Genomic DNA, 13,185 nt, shown 5'->3' with positions numbered 1-13,185 from the left:
TACTTCTATCAGGTGGTTTTCAAGACCATCGGCGTGCGCCTGCCCTTCTCCAGGTTTGAGAAGGAACTGTTGACGGAGATCAATGTCGCTCCGGCCCAGTTATATCCCAACAGCTGGGCTTTTGTCAAGGCCTTTAACATCCTTTTCGGGTTTCTGGGTTGTGCACCCTCGGTTGATATCTTTCTTCATTTCTTTGAGGTGAAGAGGCAAAGGAACAACCTCTGGGTAACCCTTAGCAACGTTCCAAAACTCATTCACTGGGTGGAAAGGCCGGTTCTTCAAGATCTGCTGCTCTGATCTCGCTCCCTCAGCCCTGGATGGTTTTCCGCTGTACTGGGTGAGGGAGACGAGGGCCCTCAAATCCAAACCCTTCAAGAAGCTAGCCCCGAATGACTAGGTAGTTTGCCGGATTCTCGCTGAGGCGGGAGGTTTCGACTCCGCCACCTTGATCAGTTTGGAGTTCAACGCCGGAACTCTCGAGAAGTATATATGTATGAGCCACTGCCCTAGAAACTTCCGCCTTTATTGCTTTCTATCTGTGTGTGTTTTGCATCATGGCGTCTCTGACACATTCATATCCCTTGGTGCAGGCTCGAAAATAAACCAAGAGCGGAGGTCACGACTTACCCGAGCTCTGCGGACTGAGAGCGGGGCTTCGTCTTCTTCCCGTGCTGACTCCGATGGCCACTGAAGAGTGGTTCGTTTGTGTTTTTGAATGAGTAGTAATGTTTGCCCTATTCGCATTACTCCCGTTTGTATGGAACGCTGCTTGTAAAATCAACTTTACTATACCATACTGGGTTTCTGTAACGCCGCTTTACTTTTGCATACATCTCGTATATTGTGCGTTTTTCCTCCGTCATGTTTCTTAGCGACGCCTTTCTTCTTGGCGATGCCTTTCTTCTTGGCGACGCCTTCTTTCTTGGCGACGCCTTTCTTCTTGGCGACGCCTTCTTTCTTGGCGACGCCTTCTTTCTTGGCGATGCCTTCTTTTTTGGCGACGCCTTTCTTCTTGGCGACGCCCTCTTTCTTGGCGACGCCTTCTTTCTTGGCGACGCCTTCTTTACTAGCGACGCCTCTCGTTACTTCAAACGGGGAAAAGATAAAGACTGAAAACCAAGGCAAGGTTTTTTCTCAAACTTGTTTTTCTTTTATTTGGGTGACCTCATTAAAAAACCCCGGAAGGGGAAAAAGAGTGTCCCCTTTAACAAGACTGTTACATAGCTGCTTTACATAAGTCAACTAAAATAAAACTTCAGGTTGGCTGCATTTCAACTGCGCGGGATGGGACCCCCTTCCAAGGTCTCTAGGTTGTACGAGCCGTTGCCCTTAGCCTCAGTAACTCTGAAGGGTCCGGTCCATTTGGGAGACAGCTTATTCTCCAGCTCGTATGGGTGGGCTTTCCTCATAACTAGGTCGCCAATCTGGAACTGTCGTGGCTTTACCTTAGAGCTATATTGCCGCTCTACTCTCCTCTTTACCGCTTGGGCTTTTATTCTGGCTTCCTCCCTGGCTTCGTCTAGTAGATCCAGGTTTACCCGCCTTTCTTCGTTGGATTCCTCCACCACAAAGTTTTGAAAACGTGGCGAGCTTTCGTGTATTTCTACTGGGATCATCGCATCCGACCCGTACACCAAACTGAAAGGCGTCTCCATGGTAGAGGATTGGGGCGTGGTGTGGTATGCCCATACGATCCTTGGTACTTCCTCCGCCCACGCCCCTTTGGCCTTCTCTAACCTTCTCTTTAACCCCCTCAGCAAGACTCTGTTTGCTGACTCTACTTGCCCGTTGGTCTGGGGGTGTTCGACTGATGCGAACACTTGCTTGATACCTACCTCAGCGCACAGATTTCTCAACTACTGACTGGCAAACTGGGTCCCATTATCGGATATCAAGCGCCTAGGTATGCCAAAGCGACACACAATGTTCTTCCACACAAAGTGTTGTACCTTGTGCGCAGTGATCTGTGCCACGGGCTCCGCCTCTATCCACTTGGTGAAATACTCGATGGCAACGATCAAATACTTCATCTGCCTTATCGCCAGTGGGAACGGACCCAGGATGTCAATTCCCCAGGTATGAAAAGGCCACGGGCTATATATGGATCGCAGTTCTTCTGGCAGCGCCTTGTGCCAGTCAGCGTGCTTTTGGCATTGCTTGCAGCGCTGGGTGTGTCGCGCGCAGTCCTCTTTTACTTTTGGCTAGAAAAACCCTGCGCGTATCACCTTGGAGGCTAAGGACCTTCCCCCTATGTGGCTCCCGCAAATGCCTTCGTGGAGCTCCGCCATTATCCTGGTACACTCGTCGCCACTTACACACGTTAAGATAGGGTGAGTGAACCCGTGCCTGAACAACACTCAGTCCACTAGAGTGTATCTTGCGGCATTTCTCTTGACCTTCTTACCCTCTTCAAGCTCCATTGGGAGAGCCCCATCCGCTAGGTACCGTTTGTATGGCGTGATCCAGGTGTCTCCCTCAGCTAGGGTACATACCTGCATTTGCCGTCCTTCTTCGGGCATATCCGCGTACGTGCTGATGCGGGGCATCTTCAACGTATCTTGGGTCAAAGAGCGATGACTCCTTGGCCTTCCTCTTGTTGTACAAATCTGGAGGACATCCACCCTGTTATCTTCCACGAATTTACGCGGAGCTTTGAGCGTCTCTTGGATCACTGTCCTCTGTCTACCACCCTTGCCTGAGCTGGCCAGCTTGGCAAGCAGGTCGGCTCTGGCATTCTGCTCCCTTGGGACATGTATCAGCTTAAGAGCGTTGAATGCTTCCTTCAATAACTGGACGTATTTTAGATACGCCGCCATCTGTGGGTCCTTCGCCTGGAAGTCACCCGACACCTGCCCCGTAATCAGCTGGGAATCGCTCTTCAGCAAGAGGTCGTGCCATTGGCCAGGAGCAGTACTAGTATTACTAGCAATACTAAAAGTACTAGTACTACTAAAACTACTAGTATTACTAGCACTACTAGCAGTACTAGTATTACTAGCAGTACTAGAATTACTAGCAGTACTAGTACTACTAGCAGTACTTAACAGTACGAGTATTACTAGCAGTACTAGTATTACTAGCAGTACTTAACAGTACGAGTATTACTAGCAGTACTAGTATTACTAGCAGTACTAGAAGTACTAGTATTACTAGCAGTACTAGCACTACTAGCAGTACTAGCACTACTAGCAGTACTAGTACTACTAATAGTACTAGCAGTACTAGTATTACTAGCAGTACTAGCATTACTAGCAGTACTAGTATTACTAGCAGTAGTAGCAGTACTAGTATTTCGAGCAGTACTGGTATTACTACCAGTACTAGTATTACAAACAGTACTAGTATTACTAGTATTACTACCAGTACTAGCCGTACTAGTATTTCTAGCAGTACTAGTATTACTAGCAGTACTAGCGTCACATTTCCATTTCATTTGGCTTACATTTCATCTTCTCTTAGCTTAACATTTACGGTCTCCTTAACCTATGAAAGGAGAAGCCTATCACTTGTATTTGCAAGATTAAATTGAGTAATGTTATGCTGCCCATTTTGTGCCATACTTTCTCCTTACCTAGATTCTAGGTTTTAATCTTCCTAACCATCTATCAAAGGGCTTGCCGAACCTCCCTTCTTCCATACTCTTGATGCACCTTCAAGGTCACCACAACTCCTAGGAGGGCTTTGCCCATTTCATACACAAGCTTCCGCACCATATTACCAAACTTCCAAGAAGAGCTCCTTGAGAATGCCATCAGTATTAGTATTACTAGTATTACTAGCGGTACTAGTATTACTAGCAGCACTAGTATTATTACCAGGTCTAGTATTACTAGCAGTACTAGTTGTACCGCCCTGATAGTCGGAAGTAATGACGTGGCATCAAGCTACTGTATAGGCGTGTTGGATGAGACACCTGGCTGGCAGAAGGGAAGAAAGTCGGGGGGCTCGTGTAGTCGCCAGTTGTTAAGTTGGCGTGCTCCGATTTCCATCATACCTATACCGGCGGTCACCGAGTTGAAGATGAAGTCGCCAGATGTCAATCCAGGCGACCAAGTGATTAGAGATCGCCGAAACAAGGACATCGCCGAAGATGAAGGCAGATGGTCATTTCCCAGCTGGCCAGAGGATGAAGCTCGGGAGATAGCACACTTGAACACACACGGTGAAGCAGGTAACGCAGATCATGAAGGCGGCCGGCGAGACCACAGGGAAGGTGTGTACGAAGGCACCCGAACTCGCCATTCAGAAGAGATCACGCTCCAAGGCAACTATGCACTGAGTAGTATCATGCTTAAGTAACTTAGCCAAAGAAGAGTCAGAAGTAGCGCCCAAGTCAAGGATGCTCCAGATGAAGGCACGTGTACAGCTGGATCCGAGCCACGTGTCCAGATGTGTAACTGCCAGGAGAGAGAAAGTGCCCAGGTATATAAGAGTTCCCAACGAACTTCTGAGGTACGCACGTTCAGATTGTCTTCTTTACGCTTGCGAGTCTTGAGTACACTGAGAGAGAACTGGTCACGGTTCCTTAGAGTTCTTGAGTTTTACTCTTAAGTAATTGGTGGTTCAGCCGCTGACTTAGGCGTCGGAGCGCGATCGGCCGCAGCGGCGCCGTTTCGTCTTTTGCAGGTTCTTGAGGTGGATCGCGGTGAAGGACGGAGGCAAACACGGCGCATACGTCGATCCAAGTTTGACGAGGCAAAGCTCCAGCGTTTTGGTCAACAGGCAGGATCATCAGGCGCCCACCGTGGGGCCGTGTAAAACCTGTTCCCATCCGCAGCGTGAGTTCTTGGAGGTTTCTGCAGTTTCTGTGTGGTTGTGTGCTGGTGCAACCATTGTCCGCTGTTCATCTAGGTTTTGTTCGGTGATTTCGCGTTTTCCACCGTTTGTTTGGGTTTTTGTTCGGTGAGGTGAGGTTTTTCGCTGCTTGCGCGAGTTTTAATCGGTGAAGATCTGAGTTCTGTTGCTCGTTTGGATTTTCGTGGAAGAAGCGTTGGTCTTTGGTGGAGTTGCGAGTTTCTGTGAAGGTTTGCTGTGTTTTTGAGGTTCTTCGAAGTTTCGCAAAGTTCTGACCGATTGATCGCTGAATCGATCGTCGCTGAAGAAGGTGTTGTTCATCGCTCTCTGTGATTCGTCAAGATTTCATGAGAAAAATGAGAAGCAACCGTTCAAGTCCAGTTGTGCCCGTTGCTGCTGAAGGCGCCATGACTATGGCGCAGATGGTGGAAATCATGCGTTCGTTGCAGGCCAATGTGGAAGCCTCGCGTATAGAGCAGGCAAGAATGCACGAGGACCTAGTCGCCTCTCGGGCCAGGAATGATGAGCTTAGAAAAGTGACTGAAGAGCTGCGTCAAGCTCTTCAGGAGCAGCGAGGGCGCCCAGTCGCTAAAGAGGTCGCGCTGTCAACGCCGCCTCGCGTTTTCCCTATGCCTTTCGCTCAGGCGATTACAGACACGCCTATCCCTGCGAGTGTGGTACCTGTGAAGGCTGTTTTTACCGGCGTGGAGGATCCTGAGGCACATCTCACCACGTTCCATACGCAGATGATGCTGTCAGGAGGATCAGACGCCGTATACTACAAGATGTTTGTGAGCACACTCCAGGGAACGGCGCTGAAATGGTTTGTGAGCCTGCCTACGGGTCACATAACCAACTTCCAACAGTTTTCAAAGATCTTCGTCGAGCAGTACATAGTGAACAAGGCACCGCCCAGGGTGTCTTATGATTTGTTCGACATAAGGCAGTATCAGGGAGAGTCCCTCAGGGACTACCTGAATCGTTTTGGGGCGCAGATGGTCCGCTCGCCAGCCAAAGACGAAGAGATGCTGGTCTACGCATTCAAGAAGGGCGTGCTGCCGGGACCATTCTGTGAGGCATTGATCATGGCTCACCCTGCCACATTTGCTGAGGTCAGGCGACTCGCGGTGGCCCACATCGCCGATGAAAGTGAGGTCGCCGAGAAGAGGGGAAGCGTGGCTCCTGCTAGGCCACGTGCCCAGACCAGGATCCAGCCACAGAGGGTGCTGGAGACGGCAGCGGCCAAGAGGGATCAGAGGACTCGCCATCCTTATGATCCAACGAAGAACAAGGGCAGGGGCCAAGGGCGCCCTCAACTAGCACGCCGGGAGTACAATCGCCCGCCAAAACACAAGTTTGTCATGGGACTGGCGGACCTGATCGCCATTCCCAATATATCAGCTAGGTTGAAGGCGCCCGAGAAGGTGGGTGATAAGGTGTTGGGACCAAAGCCAGACGCCTGGTGCGAATTCCACCAGGGCTTTGGCCACACCGTGGACTCGTGCTTAGCTTTGGGGTACCAGCTCGACGACCTGGTCAAGAGCGGGTTCCTGAATGATTATTTGCTGGATAGAAGGATGGGGGGCGCGTCGAGCTCCCAACCAGCAGGTGGTGAGGCTCAGCAACACGAGATGCCTACCCACGGAGAAATCCACACCATTGCAGGAGGTTTCTCGGGTGGTGGATGCACCGCATCACAGAGGAAGAGGTATGCGAGGTCTGTGATGACGGTGGATATGTTTGAGAACCACTCACCGAATGTTGACATTACGTTCACAAAGCAAGATCTTCGGGACGTTGTGCCTCATGACAACGACCCCATAGTCATCTTGTTGATCACAACAGGAAGGAAGGTCCACAGGGTTCTGGTGGACCAAGGAAGCTCGGCAGACGTAATGTTCTGGCCGACTTTCACGCAGCTGGAGCTACCCCTTGACCAGCTGAGGCCCTATGGAGGGTGTTTGTATGGTTTCGCTGGTGACCAGGTAGAGGTCAGGGGGTACATAGAGTTGAGGACTACGTTTACAGATGAGGCTGGTTCGAGAACAGAGAAAATCAAGTACCTTGTCGTGAACGCTCCTTCAGCATACAACATTCTGCTGGGAAGACCCACGCTCAACAGAATAGGCGCTATACCGTCGACCCGGCACATGAAGGTGAAGCTGCCATCTATGGAGGGGGTGGTGATCACCATCAAATCCGACCAGAAAGAGGCGAAGAAGTGCTATGAGAATAGCCTGAAGAACAAGAAGTCGGTAAGCTACGTGACAACCACCCCGCCCCCTGGTGTGAAGCCCAGGCCGACGGTAATAGAAGAGACCGGCGGAAGTGACGTGGTGATGGTGGATGCTGAGCTGGGGGAGGGGAACGCCTGTCTAGAGGAAGAAGAGGCGAGGAATCGCCCTGAGGAAGCGAGGGAGCTGGGAATCGCCAGGGCGGTGATCGCCAGAGAAACCAGACCAAAACCCGTCGAGCAGTGGCTCGAAAGAGAAATCGGGGGAAAGATCTTCAAGCTAGGGAGATCTCTGGAAGTTGAACTTCAGGACCAGATCGCCAAGGTGATAGAGCGGCATCTGGATGCGTTTGCATGGTCCGCTTCGGACATGCCCGGGATTGATCCCGACTTCTTGTGCCATCATTTGGCGATGGACAACCAGGTCAGGCCAGTACGACAGAGAAGAAGGAAGTTCAACGAGGAGAGAAGGCAGGCGATCAGGGACGAAACCCGGAAGCTCCTCGCTGCAGGCCATATCAGGGAAGTCCAGTACCCTGAGTGGCTAGCTAATGTCGTGCTGGTGAAGAAGAGCAGCGGGAAATGGCGCATGTGCGTCGATTTCACCGATCTGAACAAGGCCTGCCCAAAGGATTCGTATCCTTTGCCAAGCATAGACGCCCTGGTGGACAGTGCTGCAGGGTGTAAGTTGTTGAGTTTCCTGGATGCCTTCTCGGGGTACAACCAGATCAAGATGCATCCCATGGATGAAGAGAAGACTGCCTTCATGACCGAGAGATCGTGCTACTGCTACAAGGTGATGCCTTTTGGGCTGAAGAACGCGGGGGCCACGTACCAGAGGTTGATGGATCGAGTACTTGCACCAATGCTGGGAAGGAATGTGCAAGCGTACGTGGATGACATGGTCGTGACCTCGCCGGAGAAGAGCAAGCACGTTGCGGATTTGGAGGAGTTGTTCACTACGATCGCCAAGTTTAGGTTGAAGCTGAATCCCGAGAAGTGCATCTTTGGCGTGGAGGCTGGGAAGTTCTTGGGTTTCCTCTTAACTGAGAGAGGAATAGAAGCCAACCCTGATAAGTGTGCCGCCATCTTGGCGATGAGGAGCCCAGCTACCCTGAAGGAAGTGCAACAGCTTACAGGTCGGATGGCCGCCCTGTCTCGTTTCGTGTCAGCTAGCGGAGAGAAGGGCCATCCGTATTTTCAGTGCTTAAGGCGGAACAACAAGTTTACCTGGACGAAGGAGTGCGAAGAGGCCTTCGTTAAACTTAAAGAGTACCTGGCGAGCCCGCCGGTTCTGTGCAAACCGCTGGTGGGAACCCCTCTCAGGTTGTATTTTGCTGTGACTGAGAGGGCGGTGAGTGCGGTGCTCGCCCAAGACCAAGATCAGGCTCAAAAGCCTATTTATTTTGTTAGTAAGGTGCTGCAGGGCCCCGAAACGAGGTATCAGGCCCTGGAGAAGGCTGCACTGGCAGTAGTCTTTTCGACAAGGAGGTTACGCCACTATTTCCATAGCTTCACGATACTGGTGATGACCGACTTGCCCATCCAGAAGGTCTTGAAGAAGCCCGACGTCGCTGGGAGGATGGTGAAGTGGGCGGTGGAGCTGTCGGAGTTTGATATTAAATATGAGCCCTGAGGTCCGATCAAGGGGCAGATCTTCGCGGATTTCGTGGTCGAGCTCTCATATGAGGCGACACGAGTTGAGGGGGATGACTTCCGCTGGGTGCTTTCAGTGGACGGATCGTCGAACCAGCAGGGTAGCGGTGCTGGAGTCATCTTGGAGGGACCCAACGGCGTGCTGATCGAACAATCTTTGAGGTTTGCCTTCAAAGCCAGCAACAATCAAGCAGAATATGAGGCGCTGATCGCCGGTATCTTGCTGGCTAAAGAGATGGGAGCTAGGGTGCTGATGGCTAAGAGTGACTCGCTGTTAGTCACGGGACAAGTAACAGGCGAGTTCCAGGCTAAATATCCACAAATGGCGGCTTACCTGGAGTATGTACAGGAATTGAAGAGTTCCTTTATCTCCTTTGAAGTGGTGCACGTGCCCAGGGAGCAGAATGCCCGAGCTGACTTGCTAGCTAAGCTCGCCAGTTCAGGCAAGGGGGGTAGGCAGAGGACGGTGATTCAAGAAACTCTGAAGACGGCGAGAGCATTTGTGGCAGATCACCTGGTTCTTCAGATAAGCAAGTCGACGGAGAAAGCGGCGAGGAGTCACAGATCCTTGACTCAAGAGACCTTGAGGTCGCCAAGAATAAGAGCATGTCGGGGAGAAAAGGTGAACATGACGCAGGTCTGCACGACCCATGAGCCAGACACCTGAGTAACACAGTACAAGCAATGCCTGGCGGATGGCCTTCTCCCGCTGGATCCGACGGAGGCTAGGAAGATAAAGAAGAATTCTAGCAAGTTCACAATGATTGATGGCGAGTTGTACAGGTTTGGGTTCACTCACCCACTCCTGGAATGTGTGCACGGGGAAAAATGTACAAGAATCATGGCTGAGCTACACGAAGGGATTTGCGGAAGCCACGTCGGGGGTCGAGCTCTGGCTGCAAGGACTCTCCGTGCAGGTTACTACTGGCCAACAATGAGAGAAGACTGCAAGAAGTATGCGCAGTGCTGCAAGCAATGCCAACAACACGCCGATTGGCACAAGGCGCATCCCGAGGAGTTGAAGTCGATTTACAGCCCTTGGCCGTTTCATACATGGGGAATCGACATCCTGGGACCATTCCCGCTGGCGATCAGGCAGATGAAGTACTTGGTGGTGGCGATTGAATATTTCACCAAGTGGATCGAAGCAGAACCAGTGGCCCAGATCACCGCACACAAGATCGAGGGTTTCGTGTGGAAGAACATCGTGTGCCGGTTTGGTGTGCCCAAGCGCCTGGTGTCGGACAATGGGACTCAGTTTGCAAGTCACCTGTTGAAGAAGCTGTGCGAAGGGGTGGGAATTCAACAAGTATTTGCATCCGTCGAGCACCCTCAAACGAATGGCCAAGTAGAGTCAGCCAATCGGGTGCTGCTGAGAGGGTTGAAGAGAAGGCTAGAGAAAGCCAAAGGAAGTTGGGCTGAGGAGGCACCCCGTATAGTTTGGGCGTACCACACCACCGAGCAGTCAGGAACCCATGAGACCCCGTTCAGCCTGGTCTATGGATGCGACGCAATGATTCCAGTGGAGATCCAGGAGAGCTCGCCGAGATTCCAGAACTTCGTAGCGGAAGACTCGAATGAGGAAAGAAGGTTGAATCTGGACTTACTGGATGAGGTCAGGGAGGAGGCAAGATTAAAAGTTGAGGCGGTGAAAAGAAGGATTGAACGAAGATATAACTCGAAGGTGATGCCAAGGCAGTTCAGAGAAGGCGACCTGGTGATAAGGAAGGCTCACCAATACGAGATGGAGAACAAGCTGTCGCCTAAGTGGACGGGGCCGTTCAGAATAACCGAGGCGCTCGGGAACGGCGCCTACCGCTTAGAAACTTTGGAAGGAGGGGCGATTCCTCGCACTTGGAACGCCACGCACCTCAAGTTATATTACAGTTAAGAACTTTGTAAGTAAAAACAAACACGAAGAGCTTTACCATGTTTCTGATAAAACAGTTTGGAGGGGGCACTCTTTTTTCCCTAAGGAGGGTTTTTAATGAGGTCGCCCAATAAAGAAGAGTTTTCAAAGTTTAAAGTGTTTTAGATTGCATGCTTGTCGTTTTCCGAAAGTTTTGAAGAAAGACCTTGTCACTTATATGTGATTTAAGGCAAGTTAAGTTGAAGTTATGTTGCATGCTTTCTAAAAAGTTTCTAAGTCCCCATCGTCTTTCGGCGATTGGCGGCATCAGTTAAAGTTAAAGTCCTCATCGTCTTTCGGCGATCGGAGGCACCAGTTAAAGACCCCAACGCCCTCGCGCGTCCTGAGGCGAGATAAAGACCTCCTCGCCGTCGAGCGAGTGCAGGCGAGGAAGAGTAAAAAGTCCTCAGTGCTTCCAGAGGAGAGAAGATGTAGCCTCTGGGGCAATGTAGAGGCACCAGTAAAAAGTCCTCAGTGCTTCCAGAGGAGAGAAGATGTAGCCTCTGGGGCAATGTAGAGGCACCAGCAAAAAAGTCCTCAGTGTTTCTGGGGGAGAGAAGATGTAACCCCTGGGGCAATGTAGAGGCACGAGATAAAGACCTCCTCGCCGATAAGCGAGTTCAGGCGAGTTAAAGACCTTCTCGCCAATAAGCGAGTTTAGGCGAGTTAAAGACCTTCTCGCCGATGAGCGAGTTCAGGCGAGTTAAAGACCTTCTCGCCGATGAGCGAGTTCAGGCGGGTTAAAGACCTTCTCACCGATAAGCGAGTTCAGGCAAGATAAAATCCTTCTCGTCTCGAACGAGTTCAGGTATGGTGTAAAGGGTGGAAGAAGTTCGGAGGGTGGCTAAGGTAGGTTCGAAGAGAACGCCTAGCCACCCGGTCCCTTGTTCTGAAGCTCAGGGAGGTAGAGAAGGACCCGAAAGGCGCCTCTACCCCTAGATAAAGGAACAATGGCCAAGTCGTGAAGGCCAGAGGAAGCTGGTATCGCCAAGAGTCTTTGGCGACCAGGAGAAATTCAAGCGATGGCGAGAAAGTCAAGACCCGTTTTGATAAGGCAGATTAGATGAGCTGTGTCTTAAGCCATTAGTTGGGTTGAGGTTCGTTATGTGAAGAGCGATTTCACGCTAAGGTTCATTACCTTGAGGTTGCAAGTTGTTAGAGTGTTTATTGTTCGAAGGCTGATGGTTCGAGGCGGTTAGTATACAATTGCGCTTGCGAAGTTACTAAGTTAATTTTTCTAAAGAGATTTGTGCAAGGAAGATAAAGTTAGCAAGAAGAGAGTATAAAAAGAAGCGGAAAATGTCATAACATAAGTAACACCAGTTCAGAATACATGTACAAGAAAAGGGAAAGTTTATTACAAGTAAGTATATCTAAAGGAGAAAGCATAGGAATCGTGGATGGAGGGAAGCAGTCAGTCTTCAGAAGGAACAATCTTCCCGTCCACCACTTCGTTGTTGAGAGAAACCATGGAGAGGTCCAGATCGGGATATTGGCAGGCGAACTGCTCCAAGGCAGCATCGAACCCAGCAGCGAGGATCTGGGCAGAGCTCAGCTCGAGTTCTTCAATCTGCTTCTTGAGCCCCTCGTTCTGCTGCTTCAGCTCTTCAGCTTGTTTCTTGAGTTCTTCAATTGTTTCCCGAGCTTGAAGAAGGTCTTCAGTAACCTTCTTGGATTCCGCCTGCGCCTGGGCCAGCTGTGTGGTGATCTTCCCATTTTCCTCTTTGGCCTCGGCGAGTTTGGCCATGGTGTCGTCTCTCTCCTTCTCAACTTTCCCCAAGAAGACCTCCCGATCGACTGACCTCTTCTCAAGGTTTTTTACCTTGGCGGCATCTGCTTTGATCAACGCCTCCAGGTCAGCCACTTTGACGCGATAAGGGACCAGCTTGCTCTCCAGCTCGATCTTCTCTTGAGCTAAGAGCTGCACCTTATGGCGTAGATCGGTGGCCTCCTTGCGTGCCACCCGGAGCTCGGTGCTCATCGCATCTTCCACTCGGGAGTGATCAATCTCGGCGAGCATGAGATTGCAGGATAACTTCTCCGCCTCAATCCTTATTGTGCGATTCTCCTCTTGGAGCACGAAGATGTCATCCTGGAGTTTTTTGTTGGAACTCTCCACAGCTTTTGATATGATGGAGGGAAAATCCTCTGCCATCATCTTGAGTTTTGCTGAGAAGGGTTCCCACACCCTTTTGACCTCGAGGGAGAGGTTTGCTCGTGGGGGCACCAGGGGAGCCTGTTGCTGGCTCTCGCCACCACCTTCTTGAGTTGGCTGTTGAATGGGAGCTTCTTGGCGTGGTGGCGACGACGGGGATTCGGTGATGATGATAAGCGAATTGTGAGCACCCTCATCCCCGCCTGGTGCGACGTCTGGGGTTGAGGCGTTTGAAGGAGGACCCCCTCCAGCTGATACATAGGGCGTGGAAGCGCTCGGGGGGTTCTCCATAAAGTTGGGCTCGGTAGCCTCAACCACAGGAAATGCAGCCGCCAAGGGAACTGCTTGGACTGGCGAGGTGGGAGCTGGGGGAGGAAGCAGTGTTGGAGGTGGAGTCAGCGTGGAAGGTGGTGTTGACGTTAGAAGAGGAGGTGGAGC

The sequence above is a fragment of the Phaseolus vulgaris genome, chromosome 9 (genome assembly GCF_000499845.2).
Source record: "Phaseolus vulgaris cultivar G19833 chromosome 9, P. vulgaris v2.0, whole genome shotgun sequence".
Classification (NCBI taxonomy): Eukaryota; Viridiplantae; Streptophyta; class Magnoliopsida; order Fabales; family Fabaceae; genus Phaseolus; species Phaseolus vulgaris.
Note: the sequence above shows the minus strand (reverse complement) of the source record.